Here is a 22,008-nt window from a genome sequence, read left to right on the forward strand (position 1 = left end):
TTACATTTAGAAAAGCTGCACAATGCCAAGCAGCACTTAAACATGGCCAATGGTCTTTTCCTGTTTGTGTGTTGCTAAACTTTGCTTAAACATGGTTTGTGCAAGTTAGGATGATGCTAAGCGATGCGGCTTGCTTTTTAAAGTTTCAGTATGATGTGCAAGGATGGGAATGCAGCCTATTTAACGGCCAATAAGTGGGAATTTCATATCATTCATTGGAGCTTGTCATTGACTGTGGGTATGGTTGCTGGTGTTGGTGATGCAGTGAGCTTTAGGACACAAAAGTGGGGTGTGCAGGTGTCCAGGGTTGTTGAACTCCTGGTACAACACTACAAACACTGGCTGTTGCAGGGTGACTATCATGGCTCAGAATATAAGTTTGAGGCCTGGTATAGTTTGGCCAGAGATCTAACCAGTGCAACTGGTATCCTCCACACTGGTGAGCAGTATCGCCACCACTATGATGACCTGTATTGTAAGATGAGAGAAACCTTGCATACCTGGATCAAGAGGCTAGGGATGGGTACACCCCACAGATATGTAAGTATGTTTTCCAGTAATTTATAATTATGTAAGCTGAAGTTGTGCAAAACTGGTAAGCATAATGGTTTCATTCTCTTACCACAGTTGCAGAAGAGAGGGCTCACAATGTACAGTTCCATGCAAGGCTTTTGGTCAGGATGAGGCAAGCAAGTGGTATGTAAGAAAATCAACAAAGTAATAACTTAATGCATAACTAAATGCAATAAAGTAAATACAGATATTGCAGTCTTAACAGTCATGTATGAAATACCTGGGACATCACACATTTTTATTAATGTGTCAGTGCATATCTAAAATGGTAAAGCAAGTAAGCATGCAGTGCTGTGTAGCATAGCTTTCAACCATCAGTTTATGTTGTGGTCTACCCAGATTAAGAATCAATGTTGTGGTCTGCTCATTGCATGAAATATGCTATAGATTGCACTCAATAAATGAATAGGGTAAATGGGTAAGTTAACAGAAGTCCTAGGCAGCTATCCATGTGTATAAATACCAGATTTGAAGCAACATTAATCAATAAAGTGTAAAACAAGATGGTACTTTGCTAATTAATTTCTTCAAATAAAATGTTCAGTATTCCTGTAGTCACTGCTTGCGGGTTCTAATCCAATACCAGCCAACTGATAAATGCATAGTAGTCGATAATGTTTCAACATGTCATATGCAATACCCATATTAAGACTCAATGTTGCGTTCTGCTTAATTTGTCTGACATATGCTGTAGATTGCAGTGAATAAATTAATAGGGTAAATGTGTAAGGTAACAGAATGCCTACACAGCTATGCATGTGTGTAACTGCACAATTTGACACAACATGAATCAATAAAGGTTTAAAAGGAGATGGTGGTGAGAAAATGTTTTTTTTTCAAATAAAATATTCAGCATTCCTGTAGTCACTGATTGTGGGTTCCAATCCCACACCAGCAATATGAGAAATGTACAATTGTCTAGTGTAATCAGTGTACATGAACATACCTCTCAACTGTCATGATTTTTGCAGAATGTAATGAGTGTTGCCCCATATGTCTGGTCCTCTGATTTGCAGATATATGACAGCTCTTGAAATGCAATTTAATGGTAAATCTGTTATCAGAACACCTTGCTACTATTGTATGAGCATGCTACGTAAAAAAGTTCCCTGTTGTTGTGCCTTTGTACCACCATTATGTATGGCTTAGCCCATAATGTCCCATGCTAAGAGATTGAGAGCTATGTACATGAAACATAATATATGCAATATAAGCAGTCAGTGTTCTCACAAGTGAAATCTAACATATCTAGAAGTATGTAGTTGTTGTCTGTGTAGTTTTTTCTCACACCCCACCCCTTGCTTTCTTTTATTTAATACATGTATTTATTATTATCACTTGATATTATCATATTATTTATTACCTCTTGTGTTGGCCTTATGTATAATTTAATATTGCTTTGCTGTTAAATTTTTATTTACATTATTTATTGTTGTCCTACTCATTATATTATTTTCAATGTGTTTCCATTACTCATTATTGTTTTCTCTCATGTTATTAATTACATTTGTTTTGGTTATGTTTATTTTCCTTTATGTTTATATTTCATTTGCCACAGCACAAAAAGGTAGGCTGCTTCCCGGTAATCCACCTACCTTGGCTTCCCCAGCTGAGGTACCGGGGCCCAGCACATCTGGGCCGCAGCCTGGTGGTGCCCCATCTACTGCTCCTGCACTACCTGCTCCATTGGGTAGTTCTGGCCAACAGGCTGGGGATTGTCCCCCCTCAGAGAGTGGAGGTGGAGGGGGCGCTTTCATCACCAAAGGCCAACTTCCAGGCATGGTGCATAGGTTTGTGCGCCAAATTGTTGTTGCTCGTTTATGCTGGATGGAGAGCATGTTGTCCATCCTGGTGGGACAGTCTCATTCCAGATGCTGGCATAGACCACTGTCTCCACAGCAGAAGTGAAGGTGCACTGCTGACAGTCCCATGGATGATAACTTGAGTCACACTGCTACCATGTCTGATGTCCATGGGACTGGGATTCCACAACATCCTCCCCAACCAAGGTGTTCACCCCCCTCTTGTGTCACACACCAGCCCTGTCTGCAGTCTTATCTGTCCTGTCTGTCTAAAAAAGCTTCTTCACCTCCCAACTTACCTCCCCCATACATAACTATGTACCTTCCCCAACATTCCACTCTCACATTAAAAAAATGAAAATGGGCACCTGTCCCAAAAAAAGTATCATCCCATACATAGCTCTCCATTTCACACATGTGTCTATTAGACACACTTAATTTGGTCCATTTGGCTTGACAACACACTTATGTTGTTGCCACCTCTCTCTGGGGATGACAGTCCAAATTCAGCTAAAAAATTTTTAAAGTGCATGGTTGTTGCTGTAGAAGAAATGGATATCTGTGGTTCTTTCCTACACCCTTCCTGAAAATACATACCTGCCTTTCACTATGTTTCCTCCTGCTTGCATCCTATTTCACCACTGTTCTTTCTCCCCAATTTTTCTTTTCTTTAAAAAAATTTTGCACAATGCTAAATGGCGATATATTAATATATGTTTTCAAAGCATAGTAATCAGTTTAAAAAATTACACCTGCACCCTATTTCAAACCCAGTACCATTGCACCTGAAGGTCACTGCATCAACCCACCAAGCAACACAGCCAGTTAATTAAGCCAGGTGTTTTAAGCAAAACATAGTGATTATCATTTTCTCATCATTAAGCGTGTTTAAGCGATGCTGCACATCTCAATGCATCACTCAAACCCTCTAAAAGATTAATGGAAAAAGAGCACTTTAACTGGGACTCTGGTAGAGAAATACATCAGTATAAAGACATACACATAATAATAGATGTTAGTGAGGTATGTGACAGCAGGTAAGTGTGCAATTATATCTACAACATGTAGAAGTACACCTGCTATAACAGTAACTCAGTAGATCAAGCTGATAAACACTTTAAAAATGGTAATTTTTGGTCCACATGTTCCTGTATTCAAATACAGCTGTGCCTACCATTTAAAATACATGTATGTGTAGATCACCAGTATAAATTTTGATATGTATGACTGTCTCATCACCTATTTTTCCACCCAAAGCAGTACAGATTGAATGCCTGCTACTAAATAATGGAAGTCAAAGGCCTACAAATAGAACCACATTTAAACTATTCCTATCATGACACTAGAAAGTGCATAGAATGCAGGTCATGCATTAGTATGAATTCCCAGAATATTTGAAGTATGCAATTCAAATGAGACCCAGTAATATCATACTGCAGCCCCACAATGATTTGCTAGTGATATTACAGACAACCACAGCTACACAAGTAACTTACACATATAGAGGTCGTGTTAGAAGCTAGGGTTGCAAGTACACATGTTCCAGATGACTGCCATGACATAACACATGACTTGGCAGCTATCCAACTGGTTGACAGTTAATGTACCCCTTACCTTGTCCTAGAACACACCAAGCATGTTGCCCTTTACTCTGTTAATAATACCTTTGGCTAACATACCTTCATTTTCAGTGGGATGGGTTCTCTCAATCAGGCTCTGGCTGTACAGCAAGGCTGCCACAGGTCCCACAGTTACTCTTAAGTGTTGTTGTCCTGCACATTCTGCAGCATCTCTGACTATGCCTATTGCCTTCAGTTACACAGCCTGTAGCATACACATCTGTATGTAAAAAGTAGTTGCTACAAACATTCTCTCTGTGCTGATGTAGTATCTTTACCCCAGTAATTTTCACACCAAAATATGAGAAAGGGGATGGAATCTACATTGAGGCCTTCTATATTGTAGAGTAGTTGCATGGGATTACCTGATTATACTGAAAATCAGCTGTGTATGCTGCATGTATCATTTCTGAACCACAGGCTAGTTCAGAGGCAATCACCTGCTAATGAGAACCATGTTAAAAAGGCAAACTCCTAGCTAGGGAAACCATTGTGTATGAGAGTTAGTTTATATGGTTAACTCGTACATACAGTACTCATATAGCTGTATCTTTCAACAGAGGAGTATTTTACCCCATCAGGTATGTAACCATTTTGTTTCTAACATGATGCCTATGTTTGAATATACTTAGAGGGAATGGGGATTACATCAGAAAGCTTCTCTTACAACTGTACTGATGACATGCCATTGATCTCCAGTTGTGTTACACCTACAGAGGATGTAGAGTACAGAAAGGGTATAATGTTGTGTGTTAACTGGTGCACAGGTCTCCTGGATACTTCCTTTGTTAGCAGTTGTAGTAGTACACTGCTGTTTGGTTGTCACTGTTGTTTATACATATGTTATGGTTGGGGGCTTCTGCTATGATGCACACTACAATGAACTCCTGTGTTGGATGTGTGATCATACATGAGTATCTGTCATGACACAAACAGGAGTAGGTCACTATTGCTACTATCCTAGTTGCATCCACAACCTTTGTATGTTTGGCACACTGTTGAATATGAGATGTATAATCAAGCGGGGAATACTAAAAGGTTTCCTTTATTGCTGTATCTCTACATACTGTACTCCCACGTATATGATCCTAACATGTGCTCTTATTTATTTGTTTTTCAGGGCACCTTTCAATGAGGCAGAAAACAACCTCATCACTGAGGCCTTGCGACAAAACTACCAAGTCCTGCTGTCCAGAGGGAGGGCAAATAGGCAAGAGCGTACAGCCTTGTGGGATAAACTGATGCACAACTTTAATGATATTGGTCACCAGAATCACATGGGTCTATATTAAAAGACCAAAGAGGTGTTTCAGTGAACACGTCTTGATCAAAACGTAATGAGCGAATGCTCAAAACAGCAGTTTCTTTCCCTGGGAAAGAAACCGTTAGCACAAACACACATACACACTTTAAAACATAACAACGTGGGGGGCTCTGCCCCCCACACACCCCCAACTAAATATGCCAACTCCGAGATCGCAGTACAGTGAGGAAAGGGGCAAACACACTGGGATGGCCAAGAGATTTCTTTCCCAGGGAAAGAAATTGCTGTTTTGATCATTCACGCTTTAGTGCGTTCGCTCATTACGTGTCAACCAAGAGGTGTTCGCTGAAACACCTCTTTGGTCTTTTAATATAGACCTGAATCACACATATAAGCAGGTGTGACATTGTGCCACTGATATGATTAACTCGACATGCAGACGTGCAGCGGATGTGGCCAGGGATTAAAAGGTCACTGGTGGTGGGCCTGCAGCAGAACAACCTCGGTCTGCCACAGAAGAATCCCTGGTGAACCTTGCAACACAGGACAGCTCCCAGGCATCTATCACTCAATATGTTGTGGATGTGGGTGCCACTGTTTCCACTCAAGAGGAGTATCCAGGTATGCTTATTTGGATCAGCATTAGAATACTGTAGCATTCAGCATGCCAGTGTGTACATAGTTTTATGTCAGTGTCAGGTGTTTTATGGGGGGGGGGACTGCAGTTTTAAGCTCATGCACATATTGTGATTCACATACCTGTTAACATAGCAGCTACTGTAAATGTGAGATATTTGGATGTAATACCCCTGTTAATCTGTAACATGTGGTGTTGTTTGCATTACCTCTCCCTCACATTTTTCAGGACCGTCAAGAATTGGAAGAGTCAGTGCTCCTGCTGCTGGCAACCACAAAACTGTTTTGATAGAGATGTAGATATAGTTCAATGTATTCGCTAAAGTGTCATCCCAAGCCCGCTGGCTGGATTAATATGCTGTCTGCATGATTGCCACTGTACAGATATGTTCTAACTGTACACAGTTTAGACTTGTAGGTGTGACCATAGTGATTGATTTGACTGCATTGTCAGGACATTACAGATTGCCATAACTGTCAACTGTGCAAAGTTTTCAAAATGTCAACAGTGTACATCATTTATATTTTTCTCATGAGATTCTTGTTTAAAGATCTTTTATTTCCAAATAATTTCAGATTTGGTTTAGAAAATAATGTCCTCATGCCCTACTATATGAGGTTGTGGGTTATACAAGTCTGTAATAGTGACAGCAATGTATACAGCTTCACATATATTGCAACATAGTACTGCAGATCATAGTAGTTCAGGTATTAATATAATGCTTTTCCCTTTTTATCACAGGTGACCAGGGAGGTTTACAACCTGATGTCAGTGTATCTTCAGACTCTGATGATGATGGTGGCCAAAGTGAGGCACAACTTGGGGTTGCAGGGGCTGAATCTGACACAGAGGCTGACATCCCTCGTCTGCCCTCATTATCACCATACACAGCCAGTATGCCTACTCATACCCAGTCCTCTGTGGCCACAGATATTGGACAATTAGAGAGTAGGGACATTGAACAGGGAGGTGTGGCTACTGTGGCTGCTGGGATTGTCAATACTGGCCATAGCCAAGCAGTTGGCAAGGGTCCACACAGGCATATTGATAGGGGTGCTCGTAGGTGGCCTGCTGTCCCTCCACCACCCATTGCAGGTGTCTCACCACGTGTCCCTCGGAGTATGTTTAAAGCCATCATGGAGGCACAGGCAGGTTCAGAAAGGAACTCCCGAGGAGTGCGCAGGGTTATTAATGCAGCAAAGTCTGACATCCGTGACTACCTCTACCATGTTGCTGATACCCTGGAATGATTGACTGATGCAGTGGAAAGATGGTCTGAGATAGATTGCGCACTGTCTGCCTTGGAATGTACATTGTCTGTGATGGAACATCTGATTTGAGTTTTGAGTCAGCCTCATGGACATAGGTCAGCAACTACATCTGCTGAGAGTCAATGTGGCCATACACAATCACACTCCCATAATGGCAGTACATTCAGTGGTCCAGAGGGGAAGGTGCTATTCGCACCAAGATTTGGCAGAGCATGGGCTCATCATCAGTGGTGTTCCCATGGAAGACACATTCCCAGCAGACAGCAGTCACCTTCATGTAGTAGCACAGCATCTGACCTTAGGAGTGGAGGTGCCAGTGCAACTCCTGGCAGAACCAGTTCACATGTTCGGCAGTGGAGACGATGAACTGTCAGCTCTACAATGCATGGCTCACAGCTGCCCAACATACAGACACATAGGGCTAGCACTGAGCTTGGCTGTGTTCACGCAGACACTCACACACCACTATCACATTCATGGCACCTATAGACACACACACCACATTTCCATGGTCCATCTTGCCTGCTTCCCTTCCTGACTCACACACATGCTTGCCAACTCATTGGATCAGCCTAAGCATCCTGCACCTCCACACAACACACTGTGCAAGTGATGACACCTGTACCACATCCCTATCATCTTTCTCATGGATGCAGGGAAATAAAGCTATGTGTCTGATGAACAGGGTGACTGTCTACATTAATTTGAATTTGTTTCATCTATTGTTGCTTTCAACATGGTACTTATACTGGTCATTTACAGATATTGTACATTGCCATTTATAATGAGTATACCATAATAATGTGGGTATGTTACGATGGACGCTGTTGTAATGGCTGTGTAGTCACACAATGACAGGTGTTTCATGGAAATGTTTACGTTTCACTTTCAGGATTGTGTAGGACACACCTATGGGTACACATTTACAATTGCCCCATCAACATCAGAGCACAGGACTGAATATCAGCACAGAAGAAAAATGTCATCAGAAAGGTAAAACAGTATACAGTAGGTTCGTGGGTTCATAGTTTCATATGTGTTTAATAATTAATTATTGAACACAAGGGCTAATTTAAGCCTAGCCATGCATCCCTAAACTCTTTCAAGGTCTGATACCCTTGATAAGTGTAAGCAGGATTTTTGGATCTGAAACATCTAAAGCTGGAGTGTGGGAGATGAACCATCTTCATTTTCCCTGTGTCCATTAGAGACATTAGTCCTAAACCAGGTATGATTGTCGTATTCCCCATCCAATTGTGTAACTTACACTTGATTTGTGTTAGGGTGGAACCCTGCTTCACATGGATGGGAAGCCTGTTCCATATAGGGTGTAATCTCTGGGTTACATACCTGTCTCTCCAGCATGTCCTATTTATAGCACAGGCAAGGTGTAGGCCTGTAGAACAGGTAATTCTGATGCTAGTTGTTTCATGGATATACAGGAGGTCCACAGTGGGGTCTGACACCACCCTGTATGGCAGGCCTCCCCTCTCCAGAGCATGTAGGAAACAGAATACACGGATAGGACCTTGACATGGTCTGCATAGGACATGTTACATACAGCATGAAGTGGTTTAGTGAGGAACCTCTGTGGATGTTACAGTTGTTGGATATGCCTTTTTAGTTACATACCAAAGGTGGCATTGCACTCAATGATAGGTCTGATGAATGCCGAATACAGTGGAGCAATGACGTCCTTGGATTTACATGCCATACCTTTATTAATAGGTTGCACAACATAGAATGATTTCACCGATATTACAGACATGTGACAGTCAAAGGCTAGATCACTAACTATGTGTCAATGAGTTCCTGACTACTGGGTCAACAGTTGAAGGTGTGCTGTCAATATGATAGTTACCAGAGGTGGATGACTTCCCAAAAGATAGTACTGTGCATTTCTTAACATTTAGTGTTAGTCTATGGCTCTGACAACTGTATGTCTGTGTCAGCCCCTCCTGGATAACATTTATGTCAGTGTGGGATTCAATGACAGCTCCTAATTTGCAATCATCAACAAATTTAGTGAGCCACTAACAGTGGCCATGACTGCAGAGAAGTAAAAGCCTAAAAGGAGCAGTCCAAGGAATGATTTATGAGGGATCCCTCTGGTGACTGGCCTCATTGTAGAGGTGGATTCCCCAGTGCTAACTTCCTGGATCCTGTCTGTCAGACACTTGGCTATCCACCACCTGACATATTAGTTTGTACCTAACCTCTTGAGTTTGTCAACAATGCCTGATGGGGTTATAGTGTCAAATTCCTTGTCAGGCCATGGCAGGTGAAGTGAATCATTTTCCCTCATCCATTGCTTTGGTTACCTTCTCAAGGTCCACCAAGTATGGTAGGCATGATCTGCCCTTGGCGAAACCAAACAGGGTTTGGTTCAGTGTCTGTAGGTGTACTACATCTCTATTGATCATTTCCAGGTTAATTCTTTTCAAGGTTTTACATATCAAACCACTGAGACATTTGGGTCTGTAGTCTCCAGGGTCTGTAGATAGCCCATCTTTCTGCAGAGAGATGACTGCTGCTGTTCTCCATTCACGAAGCACAATGCCTATTTGGAGGCTACAGTGAAATACTAATTCTAGAGGCCAAGAAAAGTTACATTTCATGCTGTACAGAAGGCAGGCTGGGAGATTGTGTGGGCCCATTGATACAGTGTACTTGATCTTAGAGAGAGCATTAAGGACCTGATCCCAAGTGATAGTAGGGGTACTTATATTTGATGGTATTTCCTAAGAGAAGGTTGAGGGGGAGAAAGAGGTATTGTTGGGGCCCAATTTATGAGCCACAAGGTTTTCTATATTATCTGTCTCATTATAGGTGGTTCCAATTATAATGAAATATCCACACAATTGTGTCTTACCTTTGCGGTTGCGGACATAGCTAAAATATGCTTTGTGGTTGTCCTTGGCCTGGGAGCCAGAACTTACATCAGACCTGGCTGTGGTAGAATTCATTTGTCCTCTGATTTATTTGTTTATTTTGAGAGTGATTTTATCCTGTCATGTGCTGCACCCCTATCCTTTGCCATGAGTTTTTTCCTTCTGTTATACAGCCTATCGACTCTGATTCCATCAGGGTGGCTTGATTTTGAATTAAGTCAGTACTTTTCCATGGTGAGTACGACTGCCTCTGTGCAGCTAGTAGCATGCTCTTACATGGTTTCTGTGAACATGTCTGCATAGGCCACAGTGCTATCAGTGTTTATGGGGCTTGGGATTTGGACAGTGTATCACCTAATAGCTGGAGGTCAGCCTTACAGTAGTTCCTGAATATTCCATGTGTAGATGGGGTCTATGTTTTATTTCTACTTCAAAGGAGACCATTTGTGTTTGGACCTTACCAGGGAAGACATTACAGTACGGGGTGTGCATGACTCTGTCTGCCATACTGCCAAGGCCCTCACCCAGTATGGTTGCTCCTCTGATTGGTGTACTGGCTATCTGGTCCAGGCAGTTACTGCTTACAAAATCCAGGAATCTCTGTGCCTGTATGTTAAATGTTGTATAGGATTCCCAGTTAATAGTGGGATACTGCAAGTCACCCATGCATATGGTATTGCGTGGCATTGCTAGTGTTTCCAATAAGTTTAAATACATGATATGGGTTTCTTGGTCCATAGAGAGAGGCCTACAACTTGCATGGATGTAGTTCTGGATTTCACCTATTGTGATATGAACCAGGTACAGCTCAAGTGCATTGTCCTGTTTAACCAGCCTTGAGGTATCTTTAGTTTTGATAAACATAGAGACACATCCACCTTTAGTCCCTGCCTGTGAAGTAGCTGGTCTAACTTTGTGGATGGCATAATAACCTTGCACTATTGTTGTGCTCTCTGCAGTTTTAAGTCATGCATCAGTGACTGCACAGACATCTTTCAAGAGCTCAAACAGTATCTGTAAGTATAGTCTAGGGAGGTATGTCACAGGTCAAGTACTCCCACATGGACTATGACTGGGTCATATCATGGGATCATAGGAACTTAGTAGGCTAATGGCCCTAGGTCCCTTATAAGCCTAGCCAAGTTCTACCCTTATTTTCATAACCAGCAACAATTGCCCCTGTCCAAGAGAGACACAGGTGGAACTCCTGGAGTGAACTTATGGTTACACATCCAATCATCCGGATTGCATTTGAAAAGGACCAATGTAGTGCTTTGTTTGACATGAAGTGGGAGTCAATTCCAAAGGTGTGGTAACCTCTGAGAGCCAAATCTGACCCTCCAGCATGTTGTATTACTGTTACATACCAGGTAAAGGTGTATACAGTAAGTAACCCATGTACCATTTGATTTGCGGATATGTAGCATTTCCAATAAAGCCTAGTCACAGATTGCCTTATATGCAAGACATAGATCTCCTCAAGTAGTCTGCATGAAACAGAATAAAATGACAGTGATTTCAGATGATCCACATAGTACAGGTGATGAAAACCTCGAATTATCCTTGTGAGGAACCTTTGTGGTCTCTCCAGTTGCTGCAGGTGCTTGCAAAGGTGCATACCAAAAGGGACATTGTATTAAATTATTGGTCTGATGAGGGGAGAGTACAGAGAGGTTATAACTACTTTCACTCTTCTGGGTGCAATGGCCTTAACTTATGAGATGAACAATATAGAATGTCCTTTTTACCACTGTGGAGACATGGTGATCAAAGGTAAGGTTACTGTCAACCTGAGTGACCAGGTCTCTCACTAGTGAGTGCATACATATGTTTTTTTTTATTGATATGTGAGTTAACGGGCTCATCACACTTATTGAGAGGGATGTTAATACAATTTTGTTGCACTGAGGTTAAGGCCATGGGATTGGCATCAATCATTTGTGTGTGTAAGACCTTCTTGTAGGACGTTGTCATCATCTGGAGCTCCTATGACTGCTTCAAATTTGCAGTCATCAACAAACTTTGTCAGCCACAGACCTTTAATTTTAGCTTGTACTTTGGAGAACTATATTCCAAACAATAGAGGTGCCAGGACAGATCCCTGTGGAACAACATTGGTTACAGGTGTGCTGTTGGAGGTTCATTCAATGGGTTCTATCAGTATGACAGTTAGCAACCCATCTAATGATATAAGGGTTTATACATAGCTGGGTGACTTTGTCAATGATGTCTGAGTGGGAGATAGTGTCAAATGCCTTGGCTATGTCCAGGTAGGCTGTATGCACAGATTTCTCCTCATCCAGGTCCTTGGTGACTGTCTTGAGGATGTCCACAATGTTTCACAGGCATTATTTCCCTTTGACAAATCAAAACTGCCCAGGGGAGGCTGTTTGGAGCTTACCTATATCTTTGTTGACAAGGTGTATGATGATTCACTCCATGGCCTTGCAGATAAAGGCTAGTCAGGTAATAGCTCTATCTTTCCCAGTGTCAGTGGAAGCACCACCTTTGCGCAAGGGAATAATGGTAGCCGTTTTCCATTCATCTGTGACAAAGGCAGTGCTTAGACTATGTTTGAAAGGAGTACCCAATGGTGTTACTAATTCCTGTTAGAGGCCATGTAGGACACAGCCTGGTATGTTATCAGGTCCCATAGATGCTGTGTATTTGGCTCTAGAGAAGCCATTTATAACTTGCTCTTTAGAGATAAAAGGTAGGGGACAGGTGGTATGTATGTCATGGGGTACATGTGGGGGGGAGCAGGGGGTGAGGTATTCACATAACCTGTCAGCTGACAGGTGAGCTATGACCACAGGCTCAGTATATGTGCTATAATTAACTACCAGTTTGGCACAGATCTGGTCCTGTCCATTTAGATAACAGATGTAACTAAATAACACATTTTGGCTGTCCTTGTGGAGGAAGCTAATTTGCCTTCATATTTTTCTTGTGAGGACTTCACAAGAACTCTTATTGGCTTGCTTAAGCTGAGTAGGGAGTGTTTCCAGTTTAGGACGCATTCCTCTAAGTCTTAAACAGCTATTTTTTTCCTCTTATTGTAAAGCCTGTTAATGGCAGTTGTCCACTAGGTAGGTTTGCTCTTCCTTGCACAGCTTGTTTTGGTCCTATCAAGTACGGCCAAGTCAATGCAGTTAAACAGGTGTTTGTATGACACATTGGTGTACACCTGGCCATAGGTTTCAGTTCCATCTGGGGGGTGCAGTACAGCTATCTATTCCATCCCGTACAAGGTAATTATGTGATTTGGAGAAGTGTTTTAATTTATTTGATGGTTCACATGTGAGTGACCTGTGGTCAGATCTCACTAGGGAAGTGGGGGTGCTAGAGTGGCACCCCATATTGGTAGGCATTAGATCCAGGATGTTGGCACCCCATGTGGGGGTGGCAACCTGCAGGTCCAGTGCATTTGAGTGAATGAAGTCAAGGAACCTTTGGGCAAGTGAGTTACACCACAAGTAATTTACCCAGTCAATGGATGGGGGGTATTTAAAGTTGCCCAAAGCCAGAGTGTTTGGATGTATGTTGATAGACTCAAGTAGATCCAAATAGGAAGAGTGATTGTCCTGATTCACAGATGGGCTCTTGTAGCTGGCAATGGCTTGAATAGGTGTCCTATCAACAGTTAATTGCACCTGAAGTATCCCCAGGGAATCCTACTGTGTAACCAATCTGGATGCGTATTCCTCTGTAATGACTATGGAAACACTGCCTCCTTAAATTTTCACATCTTCAGTTTGTGGTCTGAATGTGTGGAAGGAGGTGTAGTCCAATATGGTTAGGGTGCTCCCCATAGCCGTGAACCAGTTCACTGTGACTGCACAAATGTGTAAGTCTTCCAAGGTGAGAACTGCTTCCAGTGAGTGCAGTTTCATGTTAAGACAGCTAGCATTTAGCAGCATAAGGCTGAGATTGTTGTAATATGTGGTTTTCATATCTGGGATTTTGTCCTTGAGACACTGCCTAAAGGGTCACTATGGGGGTGGCATGAGCCTTGGCCAGTAGCCAAAATCTCAGGGGTGACAGGTGAAAACCATGTCTGGCAAAGCATCGGGGTCCGCTGATCATATCATCCCAGGCTGACAGATACTGGATCACCTTAGAATGACACCAGAAACTGAGGTAATTATTGAGGTCAATCATTTTTCATTTGTATTGAGGCATTATCCTAGGTGAAGGTAAAATGCAGCTTAAGGCTAGGGGCATACCTGCCTGAGACACATAGTCCAACAGTTCAGTCATGACTTTCTGCATGTAGTCCACAGAGGTACATCTCAAGTCATTCACACTAACATGGACTATGACAGAGTCTATTTTGGGATATGTGAGTGCATGTGTGACATGGCTGATCATGTTACCTGACAGACAGCTGTCCATGACGTCCTTCTTATCCAGCCTGGTGAGAGGGACATCATCTGTGTGTCTCACAATGGAATCCCATATAACTAATATGTTTGTTTTACTGTTTTGCCTTAAGGGCTTGACAGGGGAGAGACTGGAGAGAACTATCACATATGTTGCATTCTGCAGTGGACGTATTATGTGTAGCATGCTTATGTTTGTCTTTGGGAGGTCTCTGGTGTTTATGTATGTTTCTAGTGAGGACCTCCATATATGTAGGTATGTGTGATGTGGGTTTGGGTGAAGTGGGAAATGAGGTGTGCATGGTGACAACCTGCTCATTGTTATATATACTGACTGGTGTGTGAGAGGGCATGTATTCTAGGCTGTTAATATACTTGTATCTCTGACATGTTGAGTTTGTTTTACTTGTGGTCCAATGACATGATCATGTACATAATGTAGTGGATAACAGCCCATGATAAGCAAGTGACCGTGCATTTCTCCTTACTCAGATTGGTGAGAGGGACATCAGTGTGTCTCACAATAAAGTCTGTGATGACTAGAATGTCTGCTTGTGTGTTGGCTTCCCTTATGGGCTTATAAGGTTGGTTTTCCATGAGATGTAGCTCTATGTGTTGATATGTGTGTTGGTTTTACAGAGTGCATATGGAGCTGCTCAGGGTATTTGTTATGCGGACTTTCTCTATAAGGTTTTTGTGATTTATGAAGGTTACATGTCAGTGCCAAAGCTCATGTATGCTTTGAATCCTGCATGATAGGTGCAACATGTGTACCACTGACTACATTATTGACATTAGCAGTACATTTATGTGAGAGCTTTGCCTCAAGTGACATTGTGCATATATCCCTCTCACATACCATATCAGTTTGTTTGAGAATGAAGTGGTTGTCAGTAAACATCAGGCGATTTCTATATTGCCTCAGGATGCCCATATCTTCCAAGGTGGTAAAGGTCACAGTGGGAAAACTCATATCCATGGCAACAGATCCTTTTTTATTGATTAAACAGTTGTATTGAGAATAGAAATCAATGTAACAAGTATCTGTTTCGCAGCTATGGGGACAGTGCTTGTCACTGCATGCTGGTTGTCCTGTGTGCAACTCGGTATTAGAGTTAATTCCATTATGGTTTCCAAGAAAAATGTCACCCAAGGTATCTGAGTCTGTACAGAGCACTGCCAAACACTGGATGGGAAACTAATACATACACCCGGTAAATTTAAGGATGGAGTATTTAGTCAGTTATTCTGAAGTCAGACACTAATCAAGCAGTGCTTACAGAAAGCAAACAATTACCTTATGAAGAATGCTGAGAAGAGAGGAGTCACCTGAATTGCTGCTGCCTGGCTACTATTACTGCTGGTCTCACCACAGCCTCACTCTGCTGGGATACAAAGGTCCTGTTCTTTTTCTCTCACCAGAAGGAAAACATTAACAGTTATAAAGGTAACGGGGAAGGGAGTAACTGAACCCAAGAAGCAACAAAGCAGAGGGTGATAATTTTGATAGTTTTATTCATATGTTTGAAAGGGTTTGTAAACAGTATAGTGTTTATCAAGGGCTCTGGGCCCAGTTCCTGACACCCTTACTCCATGGTAAAGCTGTAACTGCTATTTCTAAATTGTCTTATTCATTTATTTATTTATTTTACATTTGTTGACCGGGCTAGTCTAGCTGGATATATGTCAATTTTCAGTAGAGGCCCGGGGAGAAAAGCTCCATATAGAAGACTTACACAAACAGTACATTAAACATTAATTACAAGAATCTTGTGAGATGATAACGTGTTCCAAGGTAACAAAAACATATAAAAATTATTTTGGGATTGGAAGAATTAGGTGTAGGGTAGTAAGTTGTTGATAAGACAGTAGGATGGCCAATTCAGTTGTTCCTAGTTATTCCTATAGTTCCTTATACTGTTTGCTTAAATTATAATACTGTTAAAAATTGTTTATTAGAGTGTTTTAAGTTAACACCTGAAGCTTATAGAAAAAAATTTCATGAGCATAGACGCAAGGCAGATGAAAGTGTGTGTGAATATATTGCTAAGTTAACCACTTATTTTCATAGATGAGTGAATGGGTTTCAGATCACCACTTTTGAAGGGCTGGCAGACCTTTTGGTGAAGGAAGATGCCCTTAGCACCTTGCCAGAGGACATGAGAATCTGGTTAGCAGATAGTGAATGTAATACCACAGATGAGTTGGGGAAAAAGGGAGACCTACACCTAGCAAGTAGGGCATCACTGCACAGGAAAGGGATACCTAGTGCTGATCATGGGTCTAAGGGAACCCATGGTGGGCAGCCTAAACTGCCCCAACAGAGTCCACCAGTAGCAGAGGAAGCCACTAGTCCAGGTACACAGCCAGGACCAAGGGTTAAATGTTTTAAATGCAACCAGTGGGGCCATGTAGCAAATAGATGTCTATGGAGGCAAGGTGGGGAGCAAAAGGTGGGAGAGCCAGTAAGTAGGAATAACAGAATGCCAGCAGTACATTGTCCGGAGACAACAAGGGTATCAAACTACCACAAGAGGTTATATTCTATCTTAGTAGATGGAAAACAGACCACTGCTAAGAGAGACATAGCCTCTGACCCAACCATTGTGAAGCCTGCAGTGTTTAAAGAGGAGCACTACTTGTTTGGGCAGTCTACTCTACTCAGAGCTTTAAGAGGGACCCCATACCAAATACCTGTGGCTAGAGTTCACCTTGACTGGGAGGGAGGCAAAGGAAGCAAGCAAGTAGGTGTGTTTTAGGATATCCCTGTGGATGTCTTGATAGGGAAGGATTTTGATAATGCAGTACCTTGTGTACATGCAATGACATGCAGTCAGGTTTGGAGACAAGCATGTGGGTCTGGTAGCCTGGGGGGCCCAGACAGACCGCACACTTGAAGCGAGGACTGGTGAGGTGGCTAGTTCAGGGAGGTAGCAATGAGACTGAAGGTGAGCAACAGCTTGCTTGTGGGTACTGATGTTCCCTTGGACAGAGTGAATGCAAGGGCAGAGGTGAGTAGTGGTAGTACCCAAGCTGACAGTGAGACACCACTGTCAGAGAATATCAGACTTCATGTGGAAGGGGAGCTGGGAAGAGTTACCAACAGAGAGTTGAAACAGGCTCAGCTCTCAGACCCTATATTACAATGCCTGAGGGAGGTAGCCAGTGAGGCATCTGATTCTCAAGGAAATAGAGAATCTGTATACTGGGACAAAAGGTAACTGTATAGACAGTGGACCCCCTGAGGGAGGGCTAGAGGGTGAGAGAATACAGAAACTGGCAGTGCCCAGAGCTATTGTCCGCACTTCTAGCCATAGCCCATGACATTCCCTTTGCAGGGCATATGGGCATAAAGCATACAAACAGATATATTATGAAGAACTTTTACTGGCCTGGGATTTCCAGGGATGTAACAGGGTACTGCAGGACCTGCGGGCAGTGCCAAAAGGTAGGCAAGGAAGGAAACAAGATCAATGCCCATGCCTGTGATTGAGGAACCACTTCAGAGGGTATCTATGGATACTGTGGGGCCTCTGACTACCCCAAGTTCCACAGGGAAGAAGTATATCCTAGTGCTACCAGATACCCTAAGGTTTTGGCCCTGTCCTCCATTGAGACAGAAAAGGAGGCAAATGCTTTGTTAGAGAATTTCAGCAGGGTAGGTGTCCCAAAAGAAATACTAACTGACACAGATGCCAATTTTATGTCAGACCTGCTGGACTGTATATGGAAGCACTGTGGGGTGAAGCACCTAAAGACCACCCCTACCATCTCCAGACTAATGGTCTGGTGGAGAGGTTAAACTCTACGCTAAAGACCATGCTATAGGCATTTGCAGACCAGATTAAGAGAGGGTGGGACAGATATTTACCTCATCTGTTGTTTGCTTACAAAGACATGCCCCAGGAATCCACAAGTTTTTCACGCTTTGAGTTGCTGTATGGGCATAGGATGAGGGGACCTCTAGATCTAATTCGTGATGAGTGGGAGGATGAGTGTGACTCCCACCAGGGGTCTGTTGTGGTATATGTCCTAAACCAGAGGACAAGGCTCAGAGAACTCATGGGCTTGGCCCAGGAGAAACTGTCAGAAGCCCAGCAGTAGAAAAAGGTCTGGTATGACAGGAATGCTCAAGCTAGAGAGTATGCTGTGGGGCAGCAGGTTATGGTTCTCAATCCTGTTAGGCACAACAAGCTGCAGGCAGCTTGGGAGGGACCCTTCAAAGTGGTAAGGAAGGTCAGTCATGTTAACTACATGGTAGAACTGCTAGGCAGGAGGCAGGGGCACAAACTGTACCATGTTAACAAGATGAAACCTTACCATGATAAAGAGGCCCTTGTGCTGAGTATTTGCAGTGGATAGCAGGAGGAGTCTGAGGGGGATGTGGTGACTGATCTCCTCAGTAAGGTTCGGACTGACACCTCAGTAGAAGGAGTAGCAGTGTCCCAGCAGCTATCCCCCACCCAGGTTCAAGAAATCCAAGCAGTGTTACAGGCATTTGGGCACACGTTCACTGGGAAAATAAGGTGCACCCACCTGGTGCAGCACAATGTGTATACAGGACCCCACAGGTCTATTAAGCAAGCCCCTTATAGAGTGCCTGAGAGAGTAAAACAGACTCTGTGGGAGGACATACAGGAAATGTTGGAACTAGGGGTAATGCAGGAGTCCAGCAGCCACTGTGCCTCCCCAGTAGTACTGGTACCATAGAAGGATGGCAGCACCAGGTTCTGTGTAGACTACAGGAAATTAAATAGTCACACAGAGTCAGATGCTTACCCCATGCTTAGGAGAGATGAAGCCCTGGAGCAGCTTGGTGAGGCTAAGTATCTTACTCTTACCAAGGGCTACTGGCAGGTGCCCTTGACTCCCAACACTAGGGAAAGGTCACCCTTTGTAACTCATTTCAGCTTGTATGAGTTCACGAAGATGCTCTTTGGGATGAAAAATGCTCCAGCAACTTTTAAGAGGCTGGTAGATTGTTTCCTGGCCAGAGCAGGAGATTTTGCCCTTGCTTACCTGGATGATATTGCCATCTACAGCCATTCCTGGTGAAAGCACCCTCAGCATGTCATGGAGGTGCTGGGCAGACTACAGAACGCAAGGTTGACCATTAAGCTGAGTAAGTGTCAGGTGGGTATGGCAGAGGTCTCCCACCTGGAATATAGAGTGGGGAGTGGTAAGATCAGGCCAGAACCTGCCAAAGTGGAAGCAATTCAGGCATGGCCTGCCCCTGTTACTAAAAGAAGGTGATGGCATTCTTAGGGATAGCAGGGTACTACAGAAAGTTTGTCCCCAATTATAGTATCATAGCTGCTCTCCTCACAGACCTAACAAGGAAAAAAAGGCCAGATAAGGTAATGTGGACCCCATCATATCAGCAGGCATTCCAGAAGCTTAAAGGAGCTTTGGGAGGACCCCCTGTGTTAGTCTGTCCAGATTACAGCAAAGAATTTATTGTGCAGGTGGATGCTTCAAACCAGGGGGTGACGGTTGTACTCAGCCAGTTTCCTCAGAGATAGAAGGGCACCCAGTGGTATATCTCAGCCGTAGGCTCCAACCCAAGGAGGAATGTCATGCAGCTGTAGAAAAGGAATGTCTAGCCATAGTGTGGGTACTGCAGAAACTTCAGCTTTATCTGTATGGAAAAAATTCACTGTAATTATAGAGCACAATCCCTTAACTTGGCTACATCAAGTCAGCCAGCAAAATGCCAAGTTACTAAGGTGGAGGCTAGGGTTGCAGGCATATGATATGAGAGTGTAACACCGCAGTAGGGCAAGCAATGCCAATACAGATGGGCTCTCAAGACAGGGCATGGGGTAAGGTATTCCCAGTCAGGCTCATCCCTCTCAAGCAATGTTTTTCAAGGGTCTCTTGAAAAACTAGCTTGAGTCTTCAAGGGGGAAAGAAGTGTGACAAAAGGATATACCAGAATATAACTATGCACCAACTGCAGAGAAGTTTCACTGTTGAAATATCACACTATAGATTCAAATAAAACAAAAAACAGTAAAGCAACACTTTATTTATTCAACAATCACAGGATAAAGCTTTAGGGTAACATCCTTCATTAGTATGTTGATACCATCTTATTCACAGTATAAATAAGTATTTTACTAAGAGCACATGACACAACCAACCAATAAAAAGTTAATTTAAATCAATTAACTAACATTAATAAAAATTTAAAGACATACCATTATATAAAACATATTCATCAACATTTTATTACTTTTGCTAATGACATTTCTTCGAGTTTATGTAAGACATTCATTTATATTCCTTTTGTTTAGCTACTAATATATGTTTTAAGCTAACAACTGCGGTGGTGGTGCTGCGGTAGCGTTGTCGCCTCACAGTTAGACGTTGCACTTTCGATTCTCAGTTAGAGCATCTTCTGTGTGTCGACATGCGTGAATGGGCATTCCTTCGTTGAAGGTTGTGCATTAGGCCCAGCAAGCCAGCACGTAAAAATCTACTACCAATCATTAGCGGACTGGAGTTCCACTCTGGCGACCCCTAACCGGGAAAAGCCGAAAGACAGTTTGTTTATGTTTTAAACTAACCATATTATTCAGACCCAGATATTTGTCTGCTTCTAACATAGTTATCCATCTGTATTCAGTTATATCCAACTTATTAACAATTTCCCCACCTCTCATGTTTGCATATAATACCTGCAGTACTTTAAACTTAAATTTGTGTGACGGTCCCTTTTCCTTAAAATGCTTGGCTAGTGCATTGGTCATCACCATTCTTCTAACTTCTGATTTGTGCTCAATTATATGGTCTTTCAAATGTCTAGAGAACTTACCTACATAAAATCCTGCACATGCCGTGCAGGTAGCCAAGTATACTATCAATTCAGTATTATAGGTTGCATAACAGTCTTATGTTATAAATTTCCTTATTTATAGGATGTTTATATTCTAGTTCATTACGTACATCTTTACAGCAACTACAATTATAGCATGGCATAGTGCCATTTGTATTTCTAATTGCCACTTGTTATTCAAACTAAAGTTTTTATAACATAAATCTCTCTTTAGATTCAGACAATTCCTGTCTGCAAATCTTGGCTTCTCATCTACAATGGATCTCAGTTCTGGCATAGATAACAATATACGCCAATTTTTGTGTATAACATTCTCTATTTCCTTACTTAAATTGTTTTGGGATGTAATAAATCTTAGCTGATTTTTACTCACTTCATTACCTATATGTATTTGTGGGATGTCACTAAATACAGGGGGTGCTATTTTATCCCTTTCTTCCAATATTTCACGTATATTATTATATACTAGAGCCTCATTATATCCCCTCTCCTTAAATTCCTCAGCTAATATTTCCATTTGTTCCTTAAATTTTATTACGTTTGTGTTTAATCTGCTTGTTCTTAATAATTGACTTTTTACTATTCCATGGAACACCTGCTTGGAATGCATGCTCCTGGCATGAGTGTACCTATTAACTTGCACATACTTTCTATATACTGTTGTTTTTTTTAAATGATGAGAAAACTTTTAAAGAAGTTAATTTTGCTGACATTAGGAAGATAATGGGCAG

The sequence above is a fragment of the Protopterus annectens genome, chromosome 10.part0, assembly GCF_019279795.1.
Source record: "Protopterus annectens isolate FY-2018-M chromosome 10.part0, PAN1.0, whole genome shotgun sequence".
In the NCBI taxonomy this organism is placed as follows: domain Eukaryota; kingdom Metazoa; phylum Chordata; order Ceratodontiformes; family Protopteridae; genus Protopterus; species Protopterus annectens.